Source organism: Podarcis tiliguerta, assembly GCF_965153285.1.
Source record: "Podarcis tiliguerta genome assembly, chromosome: 8".
NCBI lineage: Eukaryota > Metazoa > Chordata > Lepidosauria > Squamata > Lacertidae > Podarcis > Podarcis tiliguerta.
Genome location: NC_139541.1, coordinates 31,592,032 through 31,601,894, shown reverse-complemented (window position 1 = coordinate 31,601,894; position 9,863 = coordinate 31,592,032). Strand labels below are relative to the sequence as shown.

General features: G+C 44.9%; 1 long non-coding RNA gene across 1 annotated transcript; it reads left to right on the top strand.

Annotated features, from left to right (window-relative positions):
* Positions 1-263: 263 nt before the first annotated feature.
* LOC310685081 lies at positions 264-9,295 on the top strand. Its single transcript, XR_014515055.1, has 3 exons — positions 264-405; positions 3,882-4,054; positions 9,125-9,295. It is a non-coding gene; the product is annotated as an uncharacterized lncRNA (long non-coding RNA).
* Positions 9,296-9,863: the final 568 nt, after the last annotated feature.

Sequence of the window (9,863 nt, the reverse complement as noted above, 5' to 3'; positions counted from 1 at the left end):
AGCTGCCCTGAGCCCAGTTTTCTGAACTGGGAAGGGAGGGGTATAAATAAAAATTATTTATTATTATTATTATTATTATTATTATTATTATTATTATTATTATTATTCCTCATTCAAGACCCACAGCAACCCTGGGAAGTGGCCCAGTGGGCTTCACAGCCAAGTGGGGGATTCGAAGCCTGGTCTCCTAGGCCCTAGTTTGACATTATAACCACTGGCTCCCATGTTTTGAACTGTGGTCTGTTACGTGGTTACCTGCTGGAGAGCAGATGAAAAGGAGGAGAAGCTGTGGCTGCTGAGGCTCAGGCATGTGTGATGCACCAGCTCTGAGGGGCAGGCAGAGGGCAGGGCCGCCCCGGATGGAAAGAAAGGGGGAGCGAAGCGAGGGAGAGGAGTTATTTATTGGTATGTAAACTCTACCGAAGGATAAAATGAAATTGGGATTAAGGTTTTCTCAGGGAGATGGAGGGTGTGTATGCTGTGTCCCAATGGTATAGCGGTGGTGGCATTTGCCCTTCTGATAGGGAATGCTCTGTGGGGTGGGAAGAATGGACAAAAATGGGGGGGGGAGTGTTGAGGAGGGTCAGTTGGTGGGGGGAGTGAGAAATGTCCCTATTTTCATCTGAGGAATGTTGGAGGGTATGCAGCCAGTGTAGACAGTACAGTGATGCCTCACAAGACGAAATTAATTCGTTCTGTGAGTTTTTTCATTCTACGAGTTTTTTTCGTCTTGCGAAGCACCAATGTGTATTGACGGTTTCCCATAGGAATGCATTGGCAGTTTTTTTAAAAAAGGCGCAAGACGTTTCGTCTTGCGAAGCAAGCCCATAGGGAAATCCGTCTTGCGAAGCAACTCAGAAAACGAAAAACTCTTTCGTCTTGCGAGTTTTTCGTCTTCCGAGGCATTCGTCTTGCGGGGCACCACTGTACTGAGCTAGATAAACCAGCATCCCATATGGGCCCTACAGGGGCCCTGGCAGCTGCATGATTTTGCCATATGCTGTTGCACGGCCTGGTCTTATGCCTTCCTCAACCCAGTCTTAGTGCTGTTTTAGAAACCGAGGCAGCGTTTGATCCAAGAAATCTAGGCTTAAACGCACCACAAAGGAAGAGACAGCAGAGGCAGTTAAGGTCTAATAGAAGGAAAATGTGAGCTTCTGCCTCTCACACACATTTATAATTACGCCAGCAGCATGCTGTGCTGGTTCTTATTGGCCTTGTTGAATCTCGCTGGAGATCAAGGATTGCAAAATGCAGAGTCGGTGCTGTTTTCCTCTGACGAGGCAGTGGGTGTCTCATGTCACTGGAGTGGATTCAGAAGAAGCTCGTTAATGAACTTCCCGAGTCGCCCAATCCATGGTGCGCTGAACAAGGAAGCGGAATATTGATTCGGTAGTAAGTCGCAACTCTCAATTTGTAGGTGGCTTAACAGGAGCGATAATAGTGATATTTTCCAGGCCCGTGTTTCTGGAGAGATCACACCGTTATTTTGGCAGCAAACTTAGAGGCCTTTAAAAACCTCATCCTTTCCCAGAGGACTTTGAAAGAAGATCAGTTTTGCATTGCTAACTGCATAAGATGAGCAGAAATTAATACTCTATTTACAGTGCTAAAAAAAACCCACAGTGACAATCCCAAGCCTGCCTAGAAATCATTGGATGGCGCTGAAGTTATTAGTCATCTATTAGCGACCTCTCCATTATTTACATGTCACCTGTCTCTCGTGTGCTAACAAATTCTTGATTGCTCAGTGCAACCTGAGCCTTGTTCCTTCCACATAACACTTTATCTCCTCATTATTCTTTCTAGGTTATGGGAGGAGAATGTGTAGATACCATCCCACCCCACCATGAATGCCCGTTAGCGATCTACATATAACCTAAAACATTGCAGCTCTGCTTGCTAGTGTAACGTGGTAACAGATGGCACCTAAGTGGATGGGTTGTAGACCCGTTTCCTTTTCCCTGCACCAACATTATTTGCGGCATTGTTTTGTTGCGTTAGCAGTTGTGTGGCAGGATTTATGAGCTGGGAGTTTATTTGCAGTGGGTTAATGTTATGTAGTCAGTGACTTCCCCTACAGCCATGCAAAGCTTTTGGAAGACATACTTCTCTGGGTTGGCCCTAGCATTAGACGGAGGAATGCGGCTGTTACCCATGGCAGAAGCGTGTGGTGTGTGGGTGGCAGGGGCCACCGGTGAAGATTAGAGGGGCTATAAACAGCCCACTGAAACAGCACAACAATTAAAACAACAGTTACAACAATTACAACAGCAGTTGCAGGTCAGGAGACCAGGGGAAAGCTTGTCTAAACAGGTGTGTCTTCAAGAGCTGGTGGAATGCCAATACTGATGGCATGTTTGAGTGTGTGGCGGGCATTCTATAAAACCAGTGAAAAATCCTGTCTTCCTGTTACTGCAAGCCAATACTCAGGAGGTAACTTTCACATCCATTGCTCTGCCCACTTCTGCCTCTGGTCTCACCACTGGGATGTAGATCCCGGAAATTTGCCTAAGAGGCAATGTGGCATCTGGGATGAAAAATGGTTTGTTGCCCTTGTGTTAGGAGGAGGCTTGCTGACTTGCTGTAGAAATCAAGTTGGGCTCCCTGACTTTGAGAACATGCCGGTGAGCTGTGCCCAAACTCTTTAGAAGAAGTCCAGCACAAGTCTGTCCTTATAAACCCTGACCAATAGGTCTGACACTGAAATCTCAGGTTTCAGGCAGCGTTGCACTAAAGGCTCCAATTCCGAATTATGTGGCAATGCCATTTTCATTTAAACAATTACTTACACCCAACAACACTTGATGTTTTATTAAGTCTAAATTGGATAGATATTTGGGAATAATAACTTAATAGGCTGCACTTAGTACGTCCCCTAGGATGGCGTTTAATGAAGTTCCAAACAGTTGCTAATTCCTTCATTCATAAATAAAACATTAACAGTTTTTTGGGGGGAGGGGAGGGAGTAGGTGGGGGAGGGGAAATATGCAAAACAACTAAAATGAGGGAGATTTCAAAGAGCACTAAATAATAGCATTTTGCCTTTTGGGATTTTGGTATGTTAATGCATGTTATGGCTTTCTCTGAGGAGCCATTGGTGGTCTGCTGAAGCCGCTTGCACTGCAGCCCTCTGACATTTAAACTGCTCTGGGATTCGTTTCCACTTACGCCTCTGCTTTCCCCATTAAGTACTCTTCGCTTTCTGAGAGAGCTGATCTCACAGGAAAACAGATTTGTCAGGAAGCCACATTGACCTCTGGGGATTTTTTTATTTTAATGGGCTGAAACAATACACTCCAACTGTTTACCTGCAGTCATCGCTGTTTTCCATTATCTCTCGGTGTGGTATGACTCTATCCAGTGTTATTTTTTCTAGAAAAAGAGGTGCTGGAACTCACAATGAACACTTCCCTTGTTTACTTATAATGGCAATGGCACCCACCTGAGAGGTGCTGGAACTGAGTTCTGGCAAGTTCTGGCTGAAAAAAAAGCACTGATGTTGCTGCCCTGTTGTAAGCTTCAATGAGATTTTGAAGACGCCTTTCAAAGCTGGAATTAGGGTGCACCCATATGCATTAGGATTGTTAAGGACTTCCAAGTTATCCCATGGTTTTTGTGAGTTCAAACCCCTAGATGGAGATGTAATGCAAGCAGGAAGTAAAGTGATTTAGAAATGATTGTATGGGGGGATCAGTTCTGAGTGACACTAGGAAGCAAAGAATCGTAGGGTTGAAATGGTCTCCAAGGGCTGTCTAGTCCAACCCCAAGTGAAACTAACTAGTTTCAGTTTTCTATATAGTTTGGTAGCAGCATCAGCTAAGTTTGTTCCTTCTCCTCCACTCTCTATGTATCATCTTGTCATCTTTCAAATACTACAGGAGGCCTGCTCAGGCTCCCAGCCCAACTCTTACCTGTGAGTAAGCCAGGGTAAAAGTCAGAGGCATTTTCTGATACATTCATCCTTAACAGGGACCATATCAAGGTGTGAGTGAGACCACTAGACAGCTACACAATCTTCTGGTTTTGCAGTAGCCCAAGAAACTCCAAGATGGTAAGTGTGTTTTTCATAAGCACAGCACACACTGCTTTTTTCAGGCATTTTTCTTTCTTTCTTTCTTTTATTTGATAAAACATTTAAGCAAACAAACTGATACAAAGAAGTCAAAGCATTCCAAAGATCACATCAAGAAAAATAAATATATACATATAGAATCTATGACAGCAGCAGACTTGCAAAGTTAACAGCAACCTTCTCTAAACCTCGGAGAAAGTCAGTGATAGAATCTCTAAATAAATAAAATGTGGAATATTGATACAACGTTCAGAATAATATGCCTCTCCAAAAACAAAAGTGAACAGAAGGTGGTCTAGGTCCTTCTGGTAAGGAATTTATGAAATTCATGAAGAGAGGCCAGTTATTGTGAAACTTACCTCTGGAAATGTCACATCTCACTCCTCTGCAGTGTTGTGTTAGATTGTCTACAAGTGGAACTTTCAAAACACTACCATACCAATTTTGTAAAATTGGTAGTAAAAAAACGATCACTTCTCCATGAGAATCCAATCTCTTATCTGGGATGCTACCAGGAAATGGCCTATTTATGTCTTAAACAAAATATCTTTATTTGCTCCTTGAAATAAAGATGGCACTGCCAAGCCTGGGCCTTTAATCACTGTAGTATTCAGAGTTCTAGAAATTACATCCAATTCTCAGTTGTAATGTTTGAGCCATCTTTCCATCCCATGGTTACCACAAAGCAGGCAGCCGCCAGTAGATGGTACGTATCTTCAGCAGGGGAAAAGCCCTCAAGAAGTCACCCTGGTTGAGAGAGAAGGGGCACTCAACACGTAAAAGACTGTCCCTATTTTCATTTGTGAAATGTCCAATGGTATGTGTACCTACTAGCCAGAACAGCAGCCCCACAGTCAGGGGCCTTATTTGGTGGTTGCCCTGGAGTGGACCGCATTCCCTTCTGCTCAACGTTCCTGGGGCCACATGGCAGCAATGGGTAGGGCCAGAGGCTAAAACAGGTGGAGAAAATAATCTTTACCTTTGAACAGCAGGCTTACTTCTACACACACTTGCTTACCCTTCTCTGCCCTCTGCCCTCCATCCAGGCAAGCAAGAGGCAATCTCAGGGTTCAAGGTCACATTTCATCCAAGCAAAAACACTGAAGAAGAAGAAGAAGAAGAAGAAGAGGAGGAGGAAGAAGAAGAATTTGGATTTCATATCCCGCTTTATCACTACCCTAAGGAGTCTCAAAGTGGCTAACACTCTCCTTTCCCTTCCTCCCCCACAACACACACTCTGTGAGGTGAATGGGGTTGAGAGACTTCAAAGAAGTGTGACCAACCCAAGGTCACCCAGCAGCTGCATGTGGAGGAGCAGGGAAGCGAACCCGGTTCCCCAGATTACGAGTGTATCGCTCTTAACCACTACACCACACTGGCTTAAGGTGCAAAGGAGGGTCTGTGAGGGGTGTGACTTGGGAAGAGGGGATGTGACCAGGGGAAAGTTTGGAGCGTCAGACAGACCCCCACCACCACCACCTCCAAGGCCTGATGTTCCCTACCTCGCCTGTGCAGACCGGAGACTGCTTTTCCTAGCCTTCTGTTGTCAGCTCAGTCCCAATCTATTTTTACCATTAATTCATTACCATTACAACGGTATGGATTTTCTCTGCCTTTGTTTTGCGATTCCCCACCCCCCACGAGCCCAGTCTCCAACAATGTGCGAAGATCACAGAGATTTGGAAGGCGCTTCTTTGTCAGCAGAATGAAGAAGCAGATCCAGCTAATGCTGTGACCACCCATGGTTTCCATGGACTTCAGTCGGGCGATTGATGCCTGCCTGGCGCCTCCTGGGATATAGCCGACTTTTTAGATAGATTAGGGCTAAAAGGAGATGATAGACCCAAGAAGGAAGGACAAAACATTCCAAAAGTTTGTCATTAATTGAGGTGATGGGTGATTTGTGGTGGCAGCCAACTAACTTGGAGTGGAGCTATTGAAATGAATGGGCTTAAGTTGGCCATGTCTATTAGATTCAATGGAGAAAAGACTGAGAGCCTGGAAAAGAGGCGATACCAATAGCCATCTCCAGATATCTGAAGGGCTGTCAAGTGGATGGAACAAGCTTATTTCCTGCTGCTCCAGAGGGGAAGGACCTGAACCAATGGATTCAAATTCAAAGAAAGGAAATTCCAACTAAACCTTAGGAAGAACTTTCTGATGGCAAGAGCTGTTTGAAAGTGGAATGGGTTACTGCAGAAGGCGGTGGACTCTCCTTTGTTTGAGGTTTTCAAACAGAATTTGGGGAGGCCATCTGTCAGGGATTCTTTAGCTGTGGTCTAGAAAACCGTTTGTGTCCCTTCCAGTTCCATAATTCTATGATTCCATGTTCTACTCTGGGTAGGACTCGCATGGGATGCAACCCACGGTGTGTGGTCTGGTTTGAAATCCTGTGTCAGTTGATTTCAACAAAAACAACTCTGAAGATTACGATCACCGCGTCAATATCACTTCTTTGCAATGTTCCATAAATATACATATGAACATCAGCAGCGGAGGCTGGTTCATTGGGGCTAAGGGGGCACTGCCCTCCAACTTCAGCCTGCCCTCAGCCAGACCCCACTTGCCTGACTTCTGTCCTCCCCCCCCCATGCTTTTCAACATGTACATGCAGCCGCTGGGAGAGATCATCAGGGGGTTTGGGCTGGGTGTTCATCAATATGCAGATGATACCCAGCTCTACCTCTCTTTCAAATCAGAACCAGTGAAGGCAGTGAAGTTCCTGTGTGAGTGTCTGGAGGCGGTTGGAGGATGGATGGATGGATGGATGGAGAACTCCCTGGTCCTGAATGGAGTAACTGTGCCCCTGAAGGACCAGGTGCGCAGCCTGGGAGTCATTTTGGATTCGTAGCTGTCCATGGAGGCGCAGGTCAATTCTGTGCCCAGCGCAGCTGTTTATCAGCTCCATCTGGTACTCAGGCTGAAACCCTACCTGCCCGCAGACTGTCTCGCCAGAGCTGGCTATCTCCTGCTTAGACTACTGCAATGCACTCTACGTGGGGCTACCTTTGAAGGTGACCCAGAAACTGCAATTAATCCAGAATGCGGCAGCTAGACTGATGACTGGGAGTGGCAACTGGGACCACATAACACCGCTCCTGAAAGATCTACATTGGCTCCCAGTATGTTTCCGAGCACAATTCAAAGTGTTGGTGCTGACCTTTAAAGCTCTAAATGGCCTCGGTCCAGTATATCTGAAGGAGCGTCTCCACCCCCATTGTTTAACTTGGACACTGATGTCCAGCGCTGAGGGCCTTCTGGCGGTTCCCTCACTGCGAGAAGCCAAGTTACAGGGAACCAGGCAGAGGGCCTTCTCGGTAGTGGCACCCGCCATGTGGAATGCCCTCCCATCAGATATCAAAGAGATAAACAACTACCTGACATTTAGAATACTTCTGAAGGCAGCCCTTGTTAGGGAAGCTTTTAATGTTTGATGCGTTACTGTATTTTAATATTTTGTTGGAAGCCGCCCAGAGTGGCTGGGGAAGCCCAGCCAGATGGGTGGGGTATAAACAAACAACAACAACAACTATTATTATTATTATTATTAGTAGTAGTAGTAGTAGTAGTAGTAGTAACCTGTCAGGGTGTAGCATTGCCTATCAGCTTCCTCTTCCTTTGTCTCAGTGTAGCCCTTGCAGGACTCAACAGGGAGGAAGATGGGGACAAAACTAAAATTTGTTTGCTCTGCTTCTCATTGATCCTGGCACCACCTACTCTCTGCCTTGCACCCTACCAGACCCAGTAAGCCTCAACCACCACAGTGAAGCCATAGCACTGATAACGGGTGGGAAAGATGACAATGAATGGGAGTAACTGAAAGCTGTGGAAAATAGTTCTGGAGCTAATTTTAGATCTTCTCTACACTGAACCAGAATTTGAATGTAAAGGAACACAGGGCATAGCAAAATGATGGGACAATAAATTAACAGGGCGAGGGAAATCTACTCATCACTAGTGACGGTGTCGAAAAACCCTGGAGCCAAATTTCCGTTGTGTAATTCATGAATTATCTAGAAAGACGTGCATTATCTCCCAGTCTGCTTATATCCGTATAGCATGCAATGCGTTGACTGATACCTGAGAGTAGTAAACCAATCAATATCTACACACAATGGTTGACGGGAGCAAATTAGTTAATTTAAGTGACTGGTTGTAGTTCTCCAAACTTTGCAGCAGTACAATGGGGCTTTTTGAGGAGAGTTTGCCTGCTTTCTTTTATAACAAGAAATAGTTGCCAATTCTACTTTGCCTCATCAAATCATTTCTCCAGCTTTTCACGATATAGCCAACTGCTACATCTCTCAAGCATCTTTTATTATCCTTCCTGCTAATGCATTTTATTGCCTTGTATTTTTATGTGTGATGTATCTTTTCAACCTAATATTTCCCCTTCCTTTAAGGACTGTAATTACGCCAACTATTTGTATCTGCTAGAACTTTATAGTTCATTAAGTCCAACACACCAACACCAGCATACTTAGCAAATGGGGAAGGGAACTCTAAACCGGCCTGTGTTGACCCTCATTGATGGATTTAGTGCTGCAAGTCAACCAGTTACCTTCCTTGTCTCACCTTCTTCTAGACTATGCAAGCTTGCACTGCCCGGTTTTATTTGATTTCTGCCTCCCAGATGATTTCTGTGCTCAATGGCGAGTCTCCATAACTTAGTCCTAGACGTGGCTCTGATTGCTGATCATTCTGGGCATCCTGTTGATTGCTAAATATGAAGTCCTGACGCAGCAAGGAGAATGCCAAGAGCAGCCTCAGATGATAGATACAGGGATATTTTGGGGAGGGAGAGAAGCTGGTGAAGCAGGTGACCCACATTTCAAAGCTTCCTGCCATGCATGGATCACTCTCACTTGATTGACTTCTCTCTGCAGCCATGAGAGCTGGAAAAATGTTTATCCAAATATGAAAGTGCTGGTACTCTGTAGTGTATAATATGATCCCATCTGCTGCATCATGATGCCTGAGGGCTGCATGCCATCCTCTGGTATCTTATTTTCTTAACCAAACCTTTTCTTTTTTCTATTTCCCATACAGGCATAGAGGAAGTGGAGACCTCTTCGTAGTGGTATGGTATTTCAATTGGCCAGCAGAGAAAGGAAATGGTTGCGCATGTGTCCGTGTGTGTGTGTATTCCCAAAGAAAACAGAGCAATAAAATGGAATCTGAGCATCTGAGCAAAGGATCGAGGCTCTCCAGTCAATCAAATTACGGTTCAATCAGTTCATTTTAATCACTTCTCTGGAGACAAGTAATCCCCCCTCTGTTGAAGAATATGCAGCAATTTTAGTGATGGAAAGTTTAATTGTTTCATTTTTGCCTTCCTAGCTGCAACATGCTAGACTTTTAATCATTGGGAACTGAAGTTATAATGAAGTAAAGCCCACTCTCCATAGTTTGCAACTAGCTGAAAATAATTGGGCTGAGACTCCCATCCAGACACTGTAATGCCTCTGGCATTTTCCCGAAAACTAGACTTAATTGCTTTGCTGATATTGTTAAGTGGTCCTGGGGGGCGGGATGAAGTAGTAAAGCTACCCACATATGGAGCCAATGGTACACAAAAAGTGTCTTCTAAGATCCTTAAAGCGAGCCCACGAGGGCTTAGGAAGGAGCAGACCGCCTGGCCTTTTGTGGCCTGCAGACCCAAGAGAGCTGAGAATTTGATAAAACAAAGAGAGAAAGTTTTAGAAACAACAAGCATCAATTTTATTTAGGACCCCCAATGCCTGGTGCTGAAAAAGGCAGGAAATGTTAACCTGATATGCTCCTTTAT